The following is a 22,756-nucleotide window of genomic DNA, read 5'->3' on the forward strand; positions in this document are numbered from 1 at the left end:
GAATTCTGAGGTGGAAGTGACAGAAAAATCTTTGGAATAAAGCTCCTTTGTCTTGCTATAAGTTTGTTATAGCTAATATATTTCATCTCAGGTATGCTGCTCACTGACATTTGTGTATTTTTGTTAACACACACACACACACACACATATATATATATATATACATACATATATATGTATATGTGTGTGTGTGTGTGTGTGTGTGTGTGTGAGACCCTGGACCACAAAAACTGTCTTAAGTCGCTGGGGTATATTTGTAGCAATAGCCAAAAATACATTGTATGGGTCAAAATGATAGATATTTTCTTTTATGCCGAAAATCATTAGGACATTTCAGTAAAGATCATGTTCCATGAAGATATTTTGTAATTTTCTTACTGTAAATATATCAAAACTTAATTTCTGATTAGTAATATGCATTGCTAAGAACTTCATTTGGACAACTTTAAAATGATTTTCTCAATATTTTGATTTTTTTGCACCCTCAGATTCAAGACTTTCAAATAGTTGTATCTCAGCCAAATATTGTCTTATCATAACAAACCATACATCAATGGTTATTTATTCAGCTTTGTATGATGTATAAATCTCAATTTCGAAAACTTTACCCTTATGACTGGTTTTGTGGTCCAGGGTCATATCAAATAATATTATTTTGAACATTTTTACTGATAAAGAAAACAATTATCAGGGTTTCCACAAAAAAAAATATATTAAGCAGCACAACTGTTTCCAAAATTAATAATAATAAGAAAACTTTCTTGAGCAGCAAATTAGCATACTAAAATGATTTCTGAAGGATCATGTGACACTGAAGACTGGACTAATGACTGCTGATAATTCAGCTTCAAGCATAATATATTAAAACAGAAAGCAGCTGTTTTAGGTTGTAATAATATTCACAACATTACTGTTTTTACTACATTTTTGTTTAAATAAATGCAGCCTTGGTGAGCATAAAAGACTACTTTAAACAACATTAAAAAATCTTATCAACCTAACAGCAGTGTAAATATATAAATAATATAAATGGAAATACAAATGTAATTAATTTTCATTGTGGACTTTAATATTTCTTAAAACTAAAAAATGAGGAAATTTGATTTTATATGACCTTAACAAAAAGAGAAGAAAAAAAAATATTGAAACATTATTTGCAAATCTTTGCCTCATTCTATTTTTATGCTTTTGTATTTGTTGGATATCTAAGGCTAAGCACAAAGATCAAGAAAGACATCCAAACCACGCATGAAGTCAGTTTGAGGGACATGCTTCAAAATCCCAGAGTGGATCTGCACAGGAGGATTGTGACAGTAAAGAGGCTCATGGTTGTGGGAGGCTCATGGTGAATATGACGACAGAGAGCAGTCCTGCCCTCACATCTCCTGCTACAGCTGCTTTCAACCGGAAAGATGAGAGCTGAAGCCTGACTGAAGTGACAGCACGTCTGGAAAAAAGCACTTCTGTGTGTCCTTGAGCAGCCGGGAGAGAAAAGTCCCTTGATGTCTGAGTAGGCAAAACTTACACACATATACACACAATACAATGCTGTGAGAGGTGTCTAAGTGTTGCTCTGATCGCCTTAAGTCCAGTTACGCTGTGACAGCTGACAACGTTGTCAAAACTGTCCTTAAAACACTTCTGGAATAAAGTATTCATCAGCCAGTACCTCACACCGAGACTCTACAACAACAGCAGCTCATCTGCATTGAAGCATGTGCGTTTCAAGGCTGCTTCCGTATTCCTGTGAACGTCTCTGAAATCACTTCACTTCTTGCCAGGATCCTGAGAAAACAATGCAGAGATCCGAGAGATTATGAGAGCGATCTTTGCAGCTGTTTTAGAATGAGCAATTGTGGCCTATACTGGTAATCATCTTGATATTATAATTAACCCTTTCATAATTACAAAAACAGCTCCATATAAACAATCAGTGATTAGTAAACTCAATCTGGACTCAAAACAACAACTGTTACAATACAATAAATTCATTAAAAAAAATAAAAAATAAAACATGATTTAAAACCTCAAATTTCCATTCAGGCTTGCTGCATGTGGATAGTCTGGAATACAAATTAATATAATGTAGCCTTAAAAACATGATTATATTTCCATAATCTGAAACAGAAGATGCACATCCCACCTGACTGTAGTCGTTTTGTCTGTGTATGATCACCCGTGGTGGCAAATAAACCAATAAGATAATAAAACAAGAGCCTTCATTACATATATTTGTTATAAATATGATTATATTGATACCATTTTTTGTATTCTTTGCTTGCCAAATTTTATGAAACAGAATTTTATGGATAATTTTATGTACTTGTTGCATATAAAATGTCCATCTAACATATATTTTAATCCATTTGAATGATGCATTTTTAACATAAACGTGATGCATGTTTGTCAATCATACATGAATGTATGAAACAGGTTATGATTTCTGTGATAGTACTAATAACCAGGTTTATATATTTATCACTAGTACATTTCATCATTTTATCACATTTTTCTTCTCACACATACAAAATGTGATTATTTAAATAAAATTAAATAGATAGAAAGAGTTAATAATAAACTATGCCAGGAGTGACTTACGTCACAATTCTGCACTGGAGGAAATCGTGCTCTCCTTCTTCTTATCACTTCGTTATTTAGGCTCCTATTGCACATTAACTTAAAAATGGCTAAACACGCTAACACGAGCAGCATCCATTTTTATTTCCGCAAACACAGTGCGCTGCGTCTGACCGTCTTCTTCTGCGCATGCGGGTCACTTCAGGGCCGTATACGGTTCACACATGAGACTGATGGCAGTTGCATTTAAATGACAATGTGAACAACAGCGCAAAAGAAATCGGATTTCAGCAAAAAATCCGATCTGAGCATTAAGACCTGCAGTGTGAACTAAGCCAAAGAGTATGAGGTATGTAAGTTCATTCTGATGGTACACTGACTTCTAATAGGGCCAAATAGCTTCTGTTTCTTTCCCGCGTTCTCCTCAAAATATCTGTTTCAGATATTTCACGAAAAGTGCGGACTGCTTTACTGCAGCAACACTGAAATATTTATGACACTGAATTTCGCTCACTTAACTGTAGGGGGTGCCGAAGTAATAAAAAAAACCTACAGTTGCTTTAAATTTATTAGTTTGTTAAAACTGGTTAATGCGGAGCCCTGCACATGACATGCAAGAAAAAATGGCACGATTTATTAATTCGTTCCCTCGATTTACTAGACCATGCACGCGCTTTAATAAGTCGTTCCCTCATTTTAAGTATAATATAATAATCCGTGCCCTCTTTCTAGGTAAATCGTGCACACGTTTTAATCAACAAGCTTGGCCCCCCCTAAATTTGGAATCATATCACACCAAACAATTTTGGGTGAAATGTGCAGTTTGTCCTGTAAACTATATAAAAAGAAAAACCGCTGTTAAATTCAAATCTGCGTTCGCTGGCTGGCACAGAGCCAGAGACACACACGTTTTTAAAGCACTGCGCATTATAACCAATCCCATACGATTCTGTTGAGCTTATGAATGCAAGGACCAATCAGAAGCGTTCAGATGAGTCACCGCCGAAGCGCCGCTATTTCGTGACCGCGCGCTCGCTGACTAAATTCTCTCCTCAGAAACAACAAAGTGAAGATGTACAAATGTAAGTATAAGATATTAATTTCACAGTGTAAACAGCTTTAGAGATTATTATGGGAGTTTTTGCGAGTGCTTGAACTCGCTGGACTGCAGTGAAAATGTTCTTTGATAATGAAAACGTTATTTGCTCTTTTTGTACAATGAAAGTGTTATGGGCTAATTAGTAACTTACAATGTTTTTATTAAATCCACATAAAATACAAAGTCAGTCGTATTATATGTTTATGGCGTGCCACTCATTTTATGGTATGACATCTGGTACTTAAGTAAAAAGAGGGATTTTAATATTACAAGTTAATATTACACTATTAGGCTACTCTGCCTATCGCCCATTATAGATCAACTAACATAATCTATAAAGGTACAAAATGCATTTACTTACACATATTTGAGAATCGAGATATTTCATGATATATTTTGGGAATATTTCGAATAAAAAAATAATAATAATACATAAGCCTATATCAGTTATACAGTGGTATTGTGGCTGCTGTGTGTCATATGACAAGCATGAGAGTGTCCCCCCTTCACTCGTGCCCCCTCAGCTGACATACAAAATTATTTGTCAAATAAATGAAACATGATGAAATATTCATTTTAGTTGAAATTGATATAGATTACTTCTAGAGATTACAATGATGCATGACATGGTGAAAAATGATTGAATGAATAATACTTAAGGTAGGTTAAGATGAATTTTAAAATTGTGCCCCTTAAAAGCACAAGTGGCCCCTGTCTGGCCGTCTGACCGTAGGTTAAGGCTATAAAGGCATACAGCAAAAACTACTGGGCTTGCGCACATCAATATAGCATTTTTCTCACACTGTACAACAATAATTACTATTTTTGCATTTTTGTAAGGGGTAGGTTTAGGGTTGGGGTAGGTGTAGACGTTAATAAAACACAATGTAATAGGTAGAAAAATACATTTATTGTTAGCTTCCAGTTTTTGCTGTATCCCTTCTAGCCACAACCATTAAAACTGTGTAATCCAAATGTACGGGAAATTTTTATATGCAATTCAAATGCATAAATCTGAAATTTAGGTCTAAATATTTTTGATTTTTAAAATGAACTTGAACCTGCATTTATATAATTGTAATATTTTATGTAAGCAATTGTATAGCAGTTGCATATGCCATTCTTAAGTGCACTTTCCCAGCACAAACATTCTATCATGTTTCCTCCTCAGCTTTAGTTATTTGCAGTGAGTGGAGATGTGCCATGAGAGATACTGTGCAGTACAGGAAGGCAGCGCAGATGTAATCATCAAACAAATCTCCTGCCTTCTGTTATTTCCTGCCTTCCTTTGATCATTTTTCCACCAAATATGAATGGATGTTTCCATACAAGATTATGGTGAACGGAATAGACAAGCTCTCTAACACACTAACACAGTACTGGTGCAGAAATGGTCAAAGTGAATGTTTGAAAAATAAAAAATTACATGCTAATCTCTTTTGCATGCAGTAGTCTTTAATGTAAAAAATGTTAATAATCGTAATACAGTACAGTTCTGTGTTATCTGCTCTGTATATGTTTTCAGTGCAAACACTTTTCTACACTATAAAAATAATTTTTCAAATACAACAAAGTCTATTGGAGTACATTTTACAAGAAAATAGCATTTCGGTCTTTCAAATATTCAAGTTCAGTTCAATGTCTTGCTGTTTCTTTGCAATTGTGAAAATTACTAGTGTTTTTTTTTGTTTGTTTTTTACACACCAAGCTTTTTCAGTGTATGCAGGCTTATTGTATCTTGCATCATGTTCACAAAAACACTGTTTGCCTTAATGACACCAGCAGCAGCAGAAATCTTGTGTACATTTTAGTGAACATGGCAGCAATAATTCATTAAATAATAATCAAATGATGGGGTAGAACGTTATGCAAAGGCAACCATGTACAACTCAAATAGTGTGAGCAAATAAACCACGCCATTAGAGGACACATTTCAGATAGAAAGAAGGTCTAGAAAGTGTGAAACATGTTGTAAAACAGTTCCACATAATTCTTCTGGTTCTTCTCATGAAGTAAAAAGCTTGTGTTTGTAATAAACTAATTTATCAATATGATGTTTTTAACTTCAAACCATTGTCCCCTTATTTATAATATTGCTTTCTCCATGAAAAAGCTCAGGAGAATCAGGAGAGAAATATGCACAGATCAAGCACCGTTTACAGTTCAAAACACATCTGTCAGTGGATTTTATTGTGAAAAGACAACAGGGGACGGAGCACTGAAGGAAGCATTATTATGGATTATGGATAGTATTTTGACCAGAACCAACAGTTTAAAGTTCAAAAGTCTTAATGATGGATTTGTTTCTTACACACATGCAGCTTTTCCCTTCACAAGATGTTAATTGGTAGACTGGAGTTGTGTGGATTACCTGTGGATTATTATGATGTTTTTATCAGCTGTTTGGAATCTCATACTGACGGCACCCATTCACTGCAGAGGATCCATTGGTGAGAAAGTGATGTAATGCTATATATCTCCAAATCTGTTCCGATTAAGATACAAACTCATTTGCATCTTGGATAGCCTCAGGGTGAATATGTTTTCAGCAATTTTTTATTTTTGGGTGAACTATTCCTTTAATTGGTTATTACGTTGTACACATAGTACACAAAAATGAATTGCATCATCTTCTTTTGTAGCAGGAATTTATCTCAAGCAGCGTGCGCGTTATGAATCAGTTAATTTCCCATAATCCCCAGGTGTCCAAGAACAGTAGGAGCTTGATGTGGCTCCAGAATCTACCACGGAGTGTGCCAGTGGCTCATGGTGCAGCGCGAGCGTGACATGACAAGAGCAATTTATCAAACTATTACTCACGTAATGTGCTCTTAACTGGAAGCGGCATGTGCATACATATCGTCATAAATGTCTGGAGAGCGAGGACACCACGCCTGCCATCATCACTGGAGAAGCAAGAATAACTACCCTCATCACTGACGAATACAAGACATTTAGATTTATGAGTCTGACTGAAGCTCTCTCAGGAATAGTGATGTCTCTGTGGAAATGAGTGGACTTGTGCACGTGTGAATGCATTCATGTGTTGCCATGTCTCACTGATGGCTGATGCCATCCTTGTTTGCATGTGAAATGAGAAAATGCAAGCCTGAGGACAAGCTGTTGTTGCCCCTGATCATCTTGACATCCTGCTGTATCTGTAATGGTGTGATAAAGTAAGTGTTATATGCCCACACTGATCTGATTATTAGGCTTTTTACAACAACAACACGGCCCCTGCTGTGCATCTGCTTTATTGTAATGATGCTAGTCACAGTGAGAAGAAGTTTAGCTGATTTATTTCATCTGAGAAGAGCTGAGGTGACGTTTTCTCTATGATGGCATATATCCCTAATGTTATTTTCCCCCAGCTGTCCTACTGTTTCCAAACCAGGAAGCTCAAGACGGCTCCTCTCTTACTGTGCTGCATGAATAAAAAAATTAAACGCTTTCTAGATGTTTTTCTTTCAGGGGTATCAACAAAAAAAATTGACAGACATGTTGGCAAATATTCAAACTGTACAGTATATTATAGCTACGGTTTCAATCCATGCTGTTACATTTTTAAAAGTCAATAGTCTACACCTGGCTTTCCACTTGAAATCATCTGTCAGTCAGCCACTAAACAAAAACAAAAATTTCATTCAGTATGGTAGAGAGAGAGAGAGAGAGAGAGAGTGCAGCTTAAGGAAATCTTGAAAATAAATGCTATTTAAAACTTCAAATGAAAGTAAAAAATACATTTTGGATAAAAGCAAAATATATAGTATATATATATATATAAAAAAATTCTTTATGGACAGTATATGTACATTCAAAAAATGTGTAAATTAGAGTATACAGGGCCAAATTGTTTGCAAGCACTAAAATTATTTTGTTAATGGATAGCCAACTATGCCAGATCCAAAACAAGTCAACTTCATTCTTCTTTGCGCTAATTTTTTTTTTTACGCTGTGGAAAAGGCAACGATGATCTGGATGAAATGCAAGCTAAAAGAGTTGGGTGTCAGCCATTCCACTGTGTTTGTCCACTTGTCTTTGTGAGTTAAAGCTCTCTGCTGGCTATCAGGAGAGCGGCCAGGCTGTTTGTCATCATTTTTTTGGCAAAATATCAGCCAATTTGCCAGTTCCACACTGCTCTGTCTCGGACAATCGGGTCATGTTGTCCCTTGGACCTCTGGGGAGGGCATTAATGAAAACTCAGGGGAGTGCCAGATTAAAGTGCAGCCATCCTCCATCGCCTCCACCGAAATGATTTATCACCAACAACACTAACCCCCCCAACTCCTACTGAACTAATAGCCTTTGCAGAATAAACCATGTCTCAAAGTAGATAAAAATGCTTGTGGTGTCAGATAGCACTTTCCTATCTGCCAGATTCTGTGCATGACAAATATATCACTGCCTCAACAAATAACAGCCCCATGCTAGCAATTGCTTCTTTGAAATGTTACACTCTTGTAACATCCTCTTATAACTAAAGATAAGTCTGGCCAGCTCTTTGAGTTTGGAAGTTCTGCAACTGATCCCTCACTAATTGCCGCCTTAACTGACCAGTTTTACTCTAGCCACTATTGCTATCCATAATTAAATTCCTTAAATATAATTAAAGGAATAGTTCACCCAAAAATGAAAACTTTCTTCACCCTCAGGCCACCCGAGATGTAGATGAGTTTGTTTCTTTCTCAGAACAGATTTGGAGAAATTTAGCATTATTTCACTTTTTTTTTTACCAATGCATCCTCTGCAGTGAATGGGTGCCATCAGAATGAGAGTTCAAACAGCTGATAAAAACATCACAGTAATCCACACAACGCCAGTCCATCAGTTAATGTCTTGTGAAGTGAAAAGCTGTGTCCATCATTAAGGCATTTTATCTTTAAACCATTTCCTCTAGTTTTTATCGCTTTGTTTGAACTCTCATTCTGACGGCACCCATTCACTGCAGAGGATCTATTGGTGAGCAAGTAATGTAATTCTACATTTTTCCAGGTTGAGGGTGAGTAAAATGTCACCTTTTTTTTTTTGAGTGAACTATTCCTTTAACAGAGAAGCTTAATTCTATGGAATACCTGTGTGCATGGTTAAAATGTAATTTTACAAAACAATTATGCAAAAATATGGCAAAAGATCACTGGGCTACTCTGAGAGGATATACACAACATTATCAAAAATCCATAAAAAATAAAAAATCTGCCAGCATTATCCAGTAACTTTATGGACATTTAATAAAAAATTAATACAGAAAATCCCTTCATATTAACATAGTACATTGAGCCTTATTTTTACAAACTTTTCTTAAAGTGTTAGTCCTTATTCCCAAATAAACATGTAGAACTTAAAGAAGTAAAAAAAAGTCTCAGATTTTTTACAAAAGTTTTGTTTTTACTGCAAACCGTTGCTAGGATACAATCATTAGCTAAGATTTTTCTTTTTACTGTTGTGCATAAAACACAAAATGTGGTCCGTGTCAAAGTGACTCAAAATGATTGCTTCAGGTCTTATTAGGGGTCACAACAACTACACAGTTCACACCATACTGACTGTAGAAACATTAGGAAGCGATTTCTTTACTTACACTTTCATGTTATTGTTTGTAATCACTTTCAAATGAGGGTTTTCTATTTTCAGTTGACTGTGGGAAGCATTTGCCTTGATTTTCCTCTACAGCTTTAATCCCACTATAATGTCACACTTAATTCCAGCCAGTGTGAGGATAAAATTAATTAAGCCTTACCACTTTATAAACAAATCTGACTGAATATCACTCTGTTCATAGAAATCTCAATTAATTCCGATCATACTGTAATGCTCGTCTAAGCTTGCGACAGTAACTAAAGTGGGTGGAGCTTAGCAAATGGTTGAACATTACAACTTAGCGTTGTGCTCCATGCATGCAAGAATCTGTACATTGCGCCAATTTTTTAAACATCAATAGAATACTGAATTGCTCACTTTAGAGTCTGAATAAGTACCTTTAATATTTGTGATAGAAAGCCCAGACAAAAAAAAAAAAAAAAAATCTTATTTCTCTGCCATTATTTAGAAAAATTGAGCTATTTCACCTAGAAAGGTTTGATTGAATTGAATGGGATATTACTGAGATACTTTTGAACAATTTCCTCTCTTGCTCTCTCTAAATTGTGATGTGCTTTTTATTTTATCCCATGTCTGGCTTGTCGATGGAGAAAAGAAGCTGAATGTAAAGACTGTGATGGAGAAAATGACCAGTAGCGCCTGGTGTGTGTAGAGAAATTAATTGTGTTGCTCAGGCAATGTCTGTCACTAGGCCTATTGAGCTCTTAGCAGCTTGCCAGTGATGTCATCCATTCATCGAAAGGCGCTGTTAAAAGCCCTGGATTTGATGAAAATGCAGCCTCATTAATAACTAAATCTTTTGAAAAGATGAAATGCTGGCATGACTGGCTTCTCTACCTTTTTATGAAACAACAATCAAAATGGGCTTTTTTTGCTCTCTGACACATTTAGTTCTTATTATTGTTGCTTAGGAATAAAAAAATAAAAAAAGGTTGCAATCTTAAGTATTAATAAACTAATTGGCTTTAATCTAATTAAAATAAAACCATAATTTTGTGTTTGTGTGTATACACACTAGCAATCTGGAATAAGATTTTTTGTTTTTTGAAATAAGTTCCTTATGCTCACCAGCACTGCATTTATTATTATTTATTTAAAATTCAGTAAAAACTGTAAAAAAAAAAAAAAAACAATTCTATATTTTCAGCATCATTGCTCCAGTCTTTTGTGTCACAAGATCCTTCAGAAATCATTCAATTATTGGTACTCATGTATTTAATAATGGCTATTATTATCAATATTGAAAACAGTTTTTGTTGCTTAATATTTTTGTGGAAATCATATCAAGATTCTTTGATTAATAGAAAATTGAAAAGAACAGCTTTATTTTTGTTGACACACTCATACAGTATATATTTTGAAAATATTTACATGCATTTACATTTATATATTTATATTCATATTATTAATAATATAATAAATATAAATTTTTTCTTAAATATATACATGCATGTGTGTGTATTTATATATACATAATAATTTAAATATACACAGTACACACACATATATTATGCACACAAAAACGTTTATTTTGGATGTGATTAATCGCGATTAATCGTTGCCCAGCACTAATATATGAATATATATTTAAATAAAATTCAAACCCAAATGAAACAATACTACGGTTTTTAATTGTATTTTTGATCAAATAAATACAGCCTTTTTCAGACATTTTTATCAGTTTTTATTTATTTATGTACCTAAAATACAAAATTGGGTTCTGTTTGTGTTTCAGTATGGGTACATTTTAACCTCTAGATTAAACTGAAACCCTTTAAGTTATCAGTACTTAAGTGAAGTGCAAAATTTTTAAATTTGAAATATGACTATATATTATAATGGTAACTGAACTGAGGCCTGTTCTGAGCAACAATAAAGGTGTTCTTTACTCTTAGCCACAGGACTGCCTTTAACCAGAGGATGTATTCAGGAAATGACACAGACAGACAGGGACGACAAACAACCTGCCACACAAGTGGTTAAATTGTGGCTGATGAGATCTTGATGACCCCTTGCACAATAGCTTCAGATTTCACACTGTAAGAGTTCACAAATTACACACTCCCTCTGATTGGAGTAAATGTTCCTTTTTAAAAACGAGGCGTTGGCTTGCTGGAAAGTAAATGGCTGTAATCAAGCCTCAGACAATCTATCTATGCTGCTTGATGTATTCGATGAACATACACACCCACCTCTAAATATATCAATCACTCTAAATGAAAGCAGTGGGCTCCCTCTAAGTCTCCTGATTTTGCTGATATTTTATCAGCAGCCATAAGCCTCAGGTTTGTTTTAAAGATTTCCTTATGACCGCAGCATGCAATGTAGTTATAGATATGAAATGACTTTTTTTTTTTTTTTTTTGGTTATTCTTAGTATCCTGTGGACCACGTATCCACATGTTGCTATAATTTGGGCCTGCAAGATAATTCATATTTAGCAGGTGAAATACACAGGCAGTTGCAGACTATTCATCTGTCAATGCGGTGCAACGTCTCTTAAAATTTGTGGGAGATATGAAATATTCCTTTTTTCTGACAGGGACAATTTACATCTTGTTTGGCAAGACTGTTATTTGTCCATCTTTATATCCATAGTAATTTATCCATTAAACACAATACCAGTCAAAATGAAATTAAAATTCTTTGATACTCATTCTGTGGCCGACTGCAACAATCCACGTTTGAAGCTCAATGCCATATAAACAGTAATATAGTTAGTACTGTGTTTCATAAAAGAAAATGGTCATTAGCGCAAATTAAAACCACTGAATAAATACATCAATTATTGATTTAATTATTGAGATAATTATAATTATTTATGAATAAATAATTATTTAATTACTGAAATACATATACACACACACACACGTGTATATATATATATATATATATATATATATATATGTGTGTGTGTGTGTGTGTGTGTGTGATATGGGAGATATAAAAGTAACAGCTGTTTCATTGATGATGAAATATTAAATATTTGATCTCTGAATGCAGCGATTCATCAATCAGAATTCTGTACTCAAGCCGTGTAATCAAAATAAAGCAGATTGTGCTTTATTTAAGCCACTTCCGTGCTCTGCATCACAATCGACCGAACTGATTGTGGTGGGAATGTCACGAGAATGACATTTCAAGATTTGGGATAAAACTGCTACACTGCTGTTTTCCTTATAATACAACCTGACCGTATCTTTCTCCAGTTCCCAAGTGTATCCCTGATTCATGTTAGCTGCCATTTAGAATCAGTATTTCCTCTAGAGCCTGCAACCAAAATCTTGTACTGTTTTTTAGCTTATTCCAGAACTGATGTATTTCTGGGAGCATAAAAACGTTTGACTTTGATACGTATCTCTATTTATCATCACTTGCCATAGAGGCACATCATAAACTCTGAAAAATTTAGCGAACTGCATCAATGAATAGCAGTTTGATACTTTAAAGGCCCTTGGGATAAATAAAACACAAGAAAGGATCTTCTAAAACCAGTCTCCTACAAGATCCAGCTATTGAATGTCTTACCGGCAGCGCTATATCAAAACCATCACATTTAACTGCTGTTTATTGCAGCAAATAGCCCAGAAGCACCTGCAACCACACAAGAGCTGCATACTCCCAAAATGAATGAGTCTGTTTACAGAATAATTAAAATTTAACTGCCTGATCGATGGCTCTGATTGTGTGTTTGATAGGGATGGTCCCGGGGGCCGGCTGGAGCCTGGAGCCGCATCCACAAACCTCTTTGCCTCAGATATTAATTAATGCATGGATTTTCTGTCAGCCACGGCAACAGTATTATAGGAGCCCAATAATGCTTTTAAATACAGTATTTTACATCTGCATTGATCTCTGCACCTCAGGGCTTGACTTGTTCAGCAGAACAACAAACTTAAGAGTTGGGAAAGTTTTCACATTAGATAAGACAATTTAACAAGGGGGGTGCAGAGATTGTCCCTGCATTGCAGTATCTTTTGAAGAAGAGGGAAAGCATTGATTCTGCACCATTTCAACATCTGTGCCTGTCTAGATGGACTAAATGGAATATCAATGTACTATACATATACATATACATACATACATAACATATATAGCCTATAGCCTATTTGCAAAAAACGATAACTCCATTTTTTTCAGAAATCACGTTTTTTATAATCAATATTGATTTAATATCAATCAGTTGGGTTGTTTTGATTAAGTAATAATAACAAACAAATACAGGTAATTTACAAAATTAAAGTTCACTGAAAGTATGTTTTTTTTAACATAGCCTATTAAAAGTTCGTTTTATAGCAAAAGCAGATAACTCCACATTTCGTGTTTTAGAGTTAAAAAAACACTCGTTTAATCTTTGTAATCTCCTCGGATGACAATGTAGATGCCTGACAAACGTTGTTGTTTTTGTATGGATGTGATTATACGCAATACACGGAGCTTTTCCCTCATCGTTGTAACGCGCTGCTTTTGCAAGCCTCCGTGAAAATGTTTCAGCTTTTATTTTACTTTAAACCCTGAAGAAGATATCACAGGTTCATCAAGTTCGTCGAAATTATCCATCCTCGATCACTTTTAATCAGCTTTGATGAAACTCCTCTCAGCTAGCACGTCTTTTCAAAGTGAAAGCAGCCTTGTCACCTGACCTGAATACAGCACGCTGATTCGCTAAAAGGACTTATCGGCTTCTGCTCAGAAACAACAACGGCGCTTGTCGGTTTCTGCAGTAAAATATGGGAAGCCAAACAACCCAATAGTGGGACTCCACAGCGCGTTCGCGCCGCGCTGACCTGTCATAGAGTCGCGACCGACTCCACAGCGTAGGGGGAACGTGTTTGCTGTCACCACCGAACTTACAGCGCGGCGCGAACAAAAGAAGTTCCTGCTTTCCCTGCACGTTAACATAATGAAGATCAGTATTAAGTTATTACATTTCTTTTGCTTATTATCTTTAATATTTTCAAAGCAGAAGCTTCCATTGTCCTCTTAATTCAAATGTTTTATGGTTTCATTCATCAAGGCACATTTTAAGTAAATTTTACATTTAAGGATATTTGTGTAACTGTAGCATATGATTAGGCTATACTGAGAGAGAGAGAGAGAGAAAAAAGTAAAATTCACTGATACTTCTGCCAGGACATTATAATTTTACCATGCGGAAATTAATTTAATGTAGTAAAAGTGCAGTAAGCATCGATTGATTTTGACGGATTTATTGTCATCGGTTTAACCACAGTTGAACTAAAAATTATGGTTAAACGGTTAGTGCAAGATGACCCTAAAACACAATGCAGTGCAAAATTAAAAATACATCATATTGAATTTGCATACACTGTCTCCAATTTTGAAAGTTTTCGGCCAAGCTTCTGCTGGCCATTCCAGTCCTCTGACCTGAACCCTATAGAAAATGAGTGGGTGAACTGAAGAGAAGCAGCACCAACATGGAGCTGGGAATCTAAAGGGTCTGGAGTGACTCTGGATGAAGGAATGGTCTCTGATCTCTTGTCAGGTGTTCTCTAACCTCATCAGGCATTATAGGAGAAAATTTAGAGCTGTTAAACTGGAGGTTTCAAAAAGTATTGAATAAAAGTGTGCCGTTAATTGTGGCCAATGTGTATTAGAGAAAAACATTTATTTCATAATGATATTTCCCCCCATTTTAAATACTTATTATCCAATGAAAGGTTGGATTTTTGTGATTTAAAAAAAAAATAAAAGATCAAAAGGATTAACAATGCAGATTAATTTTCACAATTTCTTTGATCATTTACCAAGGGTGCCGGTATTTTTGGCCATGACTGTATATACACATATACGTAGGTTACATTAGGGGTGTAAAGGTAGGCTACACAGATGTCACGGTTCGGTACGCACCTTGGTTCGGGGGATAGATGTGAAAATACTAAATATTATATTAAAGTGCCCCTATTATGCCTTTTCGAATATTACCTTTCATGCAGTGTTTCATGTAGCTGTATGTGAACATAAACTATCTGCAAAGTTGTGAAGCAGACAGTGCACGATAAATAAAGTTATTGTCTATCAAAAGAAATAAAAAAGAGTCGGCTCGCAATCGCCTAAACAAGTCGTCAGGAATTCGAATCCTGTTACGGCTGTATGTCACGAAGTAACACATTTGCATAATGTCCACCCACAAACACAGTAAAATTTCCGTGTGGTTAATATCATGTCGAGAAGACGCTGTATCCTAGACTTAGAGAGTAAATTTGTTTTATCTCATCTTATAATACCACAAACTTGACACTTACCACTGAGAAACGTCCATTTCACCATTTCATCATCAGAATCCGGTTTGAATTTGTAAGTTACAATAGATATAATCTTTTCTATGTATCGACAAGTCTCCAGTCATTCCTTTATGGCAATGGGCGTTTCATTTCCAACACTCGCTGTACACGGTAGACCAATCACAAAGGACAGCGCCATCTGACCAATCACAGCAGCGAGGGCTCACGGAAAGGAGGGGTTTAGAGAGACTGATTCTTTGAACTGCTTCGCATGAGTCTTTTACAAATCATTTAGAAATGAGGTAAAATTAAATAGATTTTTTGAGAAAACTAAAGTGTTTTTTGACCTTGGATGCATGTAAACTTGTTTTAGGAGACTCATAAAACAACCTTTAAAATGGCATAATAGGGGCACTTTAAATTATAATGTTATATATATAAAATCTTCAGTATATATATACATACAAGGAATAAATACTTGAAATATATTTGATTTAGTAAACAGATAAACAAGGGGATAAAAACAGTGCAACACGTAACGTAGCTTATATAGGCTTTTCATTGTTAGTGTACACAAATAAAAGTAGTCCTTTTACAGTGATGCATTATTAATAAGACAATAAATGGCGGAAGTGTTTTAAAATGTTTCTGCTTTGTGGGGAAGTCGTGGCCTAATAGTTCGAGAGTTGGATTCGTAACTTAAAGGTTGCGAGGTCAAGTCTCAGGTCCGGCAGGAATTGTAGGTGGGGGGAGTGAATGTACAGTGCTCTCTCCACCTTCAATACCACGACTGAGGTGCCCTTGAGCAAGGCACCGAATCCCCAACTGCTCCCCGGGCTCCACAGCATAAATGCCCACTGCTCCGGGTGTGTGTGTGTGTGTGTGTGTGTGTGTGTGTGTGTGTATGTTCACTGCTGTGTTTGTGCACTTTGGATGGGTTAAATGCAGGGCACAAATTCAGAGTATGGGTTTTTGTTAAATGTGAGCCAAAATCATCACAATTAAAAGAACCAAAGACTTAAACTACTTCAGTCTGTGTGCATTCAATTTATTTAATACACGAGTTTCACAATTTGAGCTGAATTTCTGAAATAAATGAACTTTTTCACGACATTCTAATTTATTTATGTGTATATTTATGACGGATTATCAGCGTTGCCCTGGAGACATACACGGATCACCTGCACCTGCTCATCACGTCGGGATCGGCCACACCTGAAGCTCATCAGCCCGCGGCCAGATAAGCCGCGTAAGGCTGCGAGACAGTCAGAGTTCGCTCAGGCTAAGGACTAATGTGCTGTCTCTTTCTCTCTCCCAGAAACCAGCGAGTGACCGATCCCGCTCTGACGAGAGCCACACGCCGCACCAGGGGAGAATACACAAAGAGCACCACGACACGCCAGCCTGCCACCTCTCACTTCGCACTTTCACTGTTTATGAATAAATCCACCCCCCTCCGGGGTATTTATTTGAGCTCTCCTTGTCGCGTGATTCTTCCACCCCGTCACAGTGGTGGAGAATGCGGGCATGATCGGAAGTTTCACTGACAAGTGATCTACACGTTCCAACCCCTCCTTTTTTTTCTGTTTTCTGCACTTCCAGGACGGCGAGTACTCCTCCCCCAAGGATGGAAGAACTTCTTCAACAGTTAACCGCCGTCAGCCTGCGCCAACAGCAAATAGTGGAACATCTTGCGACCCGTCAGAGCCAGGCTGACCAGGAGATTGCCACTCTCCGTACGGCCGCCCGCCAGCGCGTTCCGTTACTGGACCCGCAAATTCAAGCCGCCCAACTACTGGCCAAGTCCTACCTCCAGATGTTCGAGAATACGGCTACCATGGAGGGATGGGATCCGGAGGAATGGGCCCGCGCCCTAGCGCCACTTCTAACGGGTGAGCCCCAGCGGACATTCTTCAGTCTCCCGACCGACGTCGTGGGAAGTTACGAGGCGGTGAAGAGAGAAATCCTGGCCTGGGTGGGCCTCTCCCCCGTGTGCGCGGCCCAGGCGCTCCACGATTGGTCCTCAAACGGCTTTACACCGTTTGAGCTCCTCTTCGGACAACAACTTCGCGGACTGCTCGACGTAGCAAAGGAGGCATGGGAACACCAACAACCCACCCCGCACCGGTCCCTCGTCGAGCACGTCACCGAGATGAGGCATCGAATCGACCGCATCATGCCATTAATCCGGGAACACCTGGCCAAAGCCCAGCAGGTCCAAGCTCGCCACTACAACCGAGCAGCTCAGCCCCGAGAGTTCCAGACGGGCGACCAGGTCATGGTGCTGGTCCCCACCTCTGCTTGTAAATTTCTGGCCACCTGGCAGGGGCCCTACACGGTCGTGGAGAAGGTGGGACCGGTGACATATCGGGTGCGACAGCCAGGGAGGCGAAGCAGCTCTACCAGTAGTCGTAAAGCAACGGCCCTACCGGATCCCAGAGGCTCGTCGGCAGGCTATTGAGGAGGAAATTCAAGAGATGCTGAAGTTGGGGGTGATAGAACCATCTCGCAGCCCGTGGTCCAGCCCGATCGTCCTGGTCCCAAAACCGGATGGCACCCTCCACTTCTGCAACGACTTTCGGCGCCTCAACGAAAGTGTCGGAATTCGACGGCTACCCAATGCCCCGGGTGGATGAATTATTGGATCGACTGGGAAGGGCCCGGTATATCTCCACCCTGGACCTGACTAAGGGGTATTGGCAGGTGCCCCTCTCCAACAGTGCCAAACCGAAGATGGCCTTTTCGACCCCCTCCGGCCATTGGCAATACCGTACCCTTCCCTTCGGCCTTCACGGGGCCCCAGCCACGTTTCAGCGACTGATGGACGTCATCCTACGACCCCACCAGCAATATGCCGCCGCCTACCTGGATGATGTGGTCATCCACTCGGAGCGTTGGGAGGACCACTTGGACCGTCTGCGGAGGGTGCTCACGGAGCTGCGTAAGGCTGGACTCACCGCCAACCCCAGGAAGTGTCACCTAGTGTCACCTATTCTTCCACCCCGTCACAATATATATATATATATATATATATATATATATATATACATATATATACATACAGGTGAATCTTAATAAATTAGAATGTCGTGGAAAAGTTCATTTATTTCAGTAATTCAACTCAAATTGTGAAACTCGTGTATTAAATAAATTTAATGCACACAGACTGAAGTAGTTTAAGTCTTTGGTTCTTTTACAAACAAATTAGAATACTTCATAAGACCAATAAAAAAAACATTTTTAGTGAATTGTTGGCCTTCTGGAAAGTATGTTCATTTACTGTATATATACTCAATACATGATAGGGCTCCTTTTGCTTTAATTACTGCCTCAATTTGGCGTGACATGGAGGTGATGAGTTTGTGGCACTGCTGAGGTGGTATGGAAGCCCAGGTTTCTTTGACAGTGGCCTTCAGCTCATCTGCATTGTTGGGTCTGGTGTCTCTCATCTTCCTCTTGACAATACCACATAGATTCTCTATGGGGTTCAGGTCAGGCGAGTTTGCTGGCCAATCAAGCACAGTAACACCATGGTCATTAAACCAGCTTTTGGTACCTTTGGCAGTGTGGGCAGGTGCCAAGTCCTGCTGGAAAATGAAATCAGCATCTCCATAAAGCTTGTCAGCAGAAGGAAGCATGAAGTGCTCTAAAATTTCCTGGTAGATGGCTGTGTTGACTGTGGACTTCAGAAAACACAGTGGACCGACACCAGCAGATGACATGGCAGCCCAAATCATCACTGACTGTGGAAACTTCACACTGGACTTCAAGCAACATGGATTCTGTGCCTCTCCACTCTTCCTCCAGACTCTGGGACCTTGATTTCCAAATGAAATGCAAAATTTACTTTCATCTGAAAAGAGGACTTTGGACCACTGAGCAACAGTCCAGTTCTTTTATCCACAGCCCAGGTAAGATGCTTCTGACGTTGTCTCTGGTTCAGAAGTGGCTTGGTAGCCCTTTTCCTGAAGACGCCTGAGCGTGGTGACTCTTGATGCACTGACTCCAGCTTCAGTCCACTCATTGTGAAGCTCTCTCAAGTGTTTGAATCAGCTTTGCTTGACTGTATTCTCAAGCTTACGGTCATCCCTGTTGCTTGTGCACCTTTTCCTACCCAAATTCTTCCTTCCAGTCAACTTTGCATTTAATATGCTTTGATACAGCACTCTGTAAACAGCCACACCTTTCAGTAATGACCTTCTGTGACTTACCCTCTTTGTGGAGGGTGTCAATGTTCGTCTTCTGGATCATTGCCAAGTCAGCAGTCTTCCCCATTATTGTGGTTTCAAAGAACAAGAGATACCCAGAATTTATACTGTAGGGATGGTCATTTATTGAAACTCAAATGTAAATATTCTAATATTTTGAGATACTGATTTTTGACTTTCATGAGCTATAAGCTCTAATCATCAAAATTAAAACAAAAAAAAACTTTTGAAATATTTTACTTTACATGTAATAAATGTAAAATATGAAAGTTTCACTTTTTGAAATAAGTTAAAAGAAAAAATGAACTTTTTCACGACATTCTAATTTATTGAGATGCACCTGTAGATATATATATAGATATATATATACACACACACACACTGTATATACACACATATACATACACATATACACACACACACACACACACATACATAATAATAATAATCATCATCATCATTCTAAAACATTCTACACTATTTCTAGGTCTCTAATCAAGTATTATTATGATAAGTAAATGACCATGTTTCAGATCACACGAGAAGTAGAGTTCATGCAAGAAATTCACTTTTAACTTAGAATTCAATTTGGGTCCAAAAACTGGAGTCCAAAAATAATTAATTCAATTTTAATTCCCATTTCTCATAACGCAAGGGGTCTAGGTAGAAGCAAGGTCCCATATCAGCAGAGAAGGCCAGCAGGGAAATAACACTGGCCTTCAGCTCATCTGCATTGTTGGGTCTGGTGTCTCTCATCTTCCTCTTGACAATACCACATAGATTCTCTATGGGGTTCAGGTCAGCGAGTTTGCTGGCCAATCAAGCACAGTAACACCATGGTCATTAAACCAGCTTTTGGTACCTTTGGCAGTGTGGGCAGGTGCCAAGTCCTGCTGGAAAATGAAATCAGCATCTCCATAAAGCTTGTCAGCAGAAGGAAGCATGAAGTGCTCTAAAATTTCCTGGTAGATGGCTGTGTTGACTGTGGACTTCAGAAAACACAGTGGACCGACACCAGCAGATGACATGGCAGCCCAAATCATCACTGACTGTGGAAACTTCACACTGGACTTCAAGCAACATGGATTCTGTGCCTCTCCACTCTTCCTCCAGACTCTGGGACCTTGATTTCTAAATTAAATGCAAAATTTACTTTCATCTGAAAAGAGGACTTTGGACCACTGAGCAACAGTCCAGTTCTTTTTATCCACAGCCCAGGTAAGATGCTTCTGACGTTGTCTCTGGTTCAGAAGTGGCTTGGTAGCCCTTTTCCTGAAGACGTCTGAGCGTGGTGACTCTTGATGCACTGACTCCAGCTTCAGTCCACTCATTGTGAAGCTCTCTCAAGTGTTTGAATCAGCTTTGCTTGACTGTATTCTCAAGCTTACGGTCATCCCTGGTGCTTGTGCACCTTTTCCTACCCAAATTCTTCTTTCCAGTCAACTTTGCATTTAATATGCTTTGATACAGCACTCTGTAAACAGCCACACCTTTCAGTAATGACCTTCTGTTACTTACCCTCTTTGTGGAGGGTGTCAATGTTCGTCTTCTGGATCATTGCCAAGTCAGCAGTGTTCCCCATTATTGTGGTTTCAAAGAACAAGAGATACCCAGAATTTATACTGTATGGATGGTCATTTATTGAAACTCAAATGTAAATATACTAATATTTTGAGATACTGATTTTTGACTTTCATGAGCTATAAGCTCTAATCATCAAAATTAAAACAAAAAAAAACTTTTGAAATATTTTACTTTACATGTAATAAATGTAAAATATGAAAGTTTCACTTTTTGAAATAAGTTAAAAGAAAAAATGAACTTTTTCACGACATTCTAATTTATTGAGATGCACCTGTAGATATATATATAGATATATATATACACACACACACACTGTATATACACACATATACATACACATATACGCGCGCGCACACACACACACATACATAATAATAATAATCATCATCATCATTCTAAAACATTCTACACTATTTCTAGGTCTCTAATCAAGTATTATTATGATAAGTAAATGACCATGTTTCAGATCACACGAGAAGTAGAGTTCATGCAAGAAATTCACTTTTAACTTAGAATTCAATTTGGGTCCAAAAACTGGAGTCCAAAAATAATTAATTCAATTTTTAATTCCCATTTCTCATAACGCAAGGGGTCTAGGTAGAAGCAAGGTCCCATATCAGCAGAGAAGGCCAGCAGGGAAATAACACTGGCCCAGCCTGTGTGGGCAATAGCTGCTCACTGCCATCCAAAGAGCAGTCACATTTCCCAATCCCCATCTGTTACACCGAAAGAGCCATTGGATGCAGGATACTGGCTGCAGTGGCTGACAGTGCGGTCCCATTTCTTTCGATCAGCACATTACTCAGATAGCTCATCAGGGTGACAACTAACCTGCTCGCAGCCGCCAGGCACAACAAGCTGAGACAGTGATAAAGATGCACTTTCAAATTCCTGCAATGGTGGTCTGCGAGTAGAGGTCTTCGTTGTCATTTCACTGATGTTGATATACGGACTGCTTGTGTGTCATATCTATTTTTAGCACTAGGGAAAATTTTGAAAGTTATGTCACGGACGCAGAAGGAAGGGTTGATGAATATGTTCTGCCGTTTATCTTCTCTGTGTCCCACTGTGTTTTATCACAAGCCATGCATCTGGACAGGAAAGCCTGAAAAGCCAATGAGCTTTTGAGTCATTCTGTAAAACGGTGCCTTTCCGGTTTGATAAGGTGATTTTAAAAGTACACATTCTATAAGATAAAAAAATGTGTTAAAGTCTTATTAAACTTGTATAAAATGTAAAATGTATAAATTATAAATAATATCTATATATAATATCTATTGGGACATAATTATGTCTTCAGAAAGCTGACAATTTTACAAATAATAAATTTAATAAATAACAATAAATTGCAAGCCTTGTGCTGATGGGTATGAATATAAATGTTCACTTTATTATTGAATTGTTTATAATACAAGTGCATGGATATTTGAAGATTGTGAAAGATAA

General features: G+C 37.8%; 1 long non-coding RNA gene across 1 annotated transcript; it reads right to left on the minus strand.

Moving 5' to 3' along the window:
• Window positions 1-1,065: 1,065 nt before the first annotated feature.
• LOC131520270 (uncharacterized) lies at window positions 1,066-2,688 on the minus strand. The gene is made up of 4 exons (XR_009266013.1): window positions 2,599-2,688; window positions 2,144-2,162; window positions 2,027-2,063; window positions 1,066-1,785 (listed from the first exon to the last, which is right to left on the minus strand). It is a non-coding gene; the product is annotated as an uncharacterized LOC131520270 (long non-coding RNA).
• Between the last annotated feature and the right edge of the window lie 20,068 nt (window positions 2,689-22,756).

The sequence above is a fragment of the Onychostoma macrolepis genome, chromosome 15 (assembly GCF_012432095.1).
Source record: "Onychostoma macrolepis isolate SWU-2019 chromosome 15, ASM1243209v1, whole genome shotgun sequence".
Classification (NCBI taxonomy): Eukaryota; Metazoa; Chordata; class Actinopteri; order Cypriniformes; family Cyprinidae; genus Onychostoma; species Onychostoma macrolepis.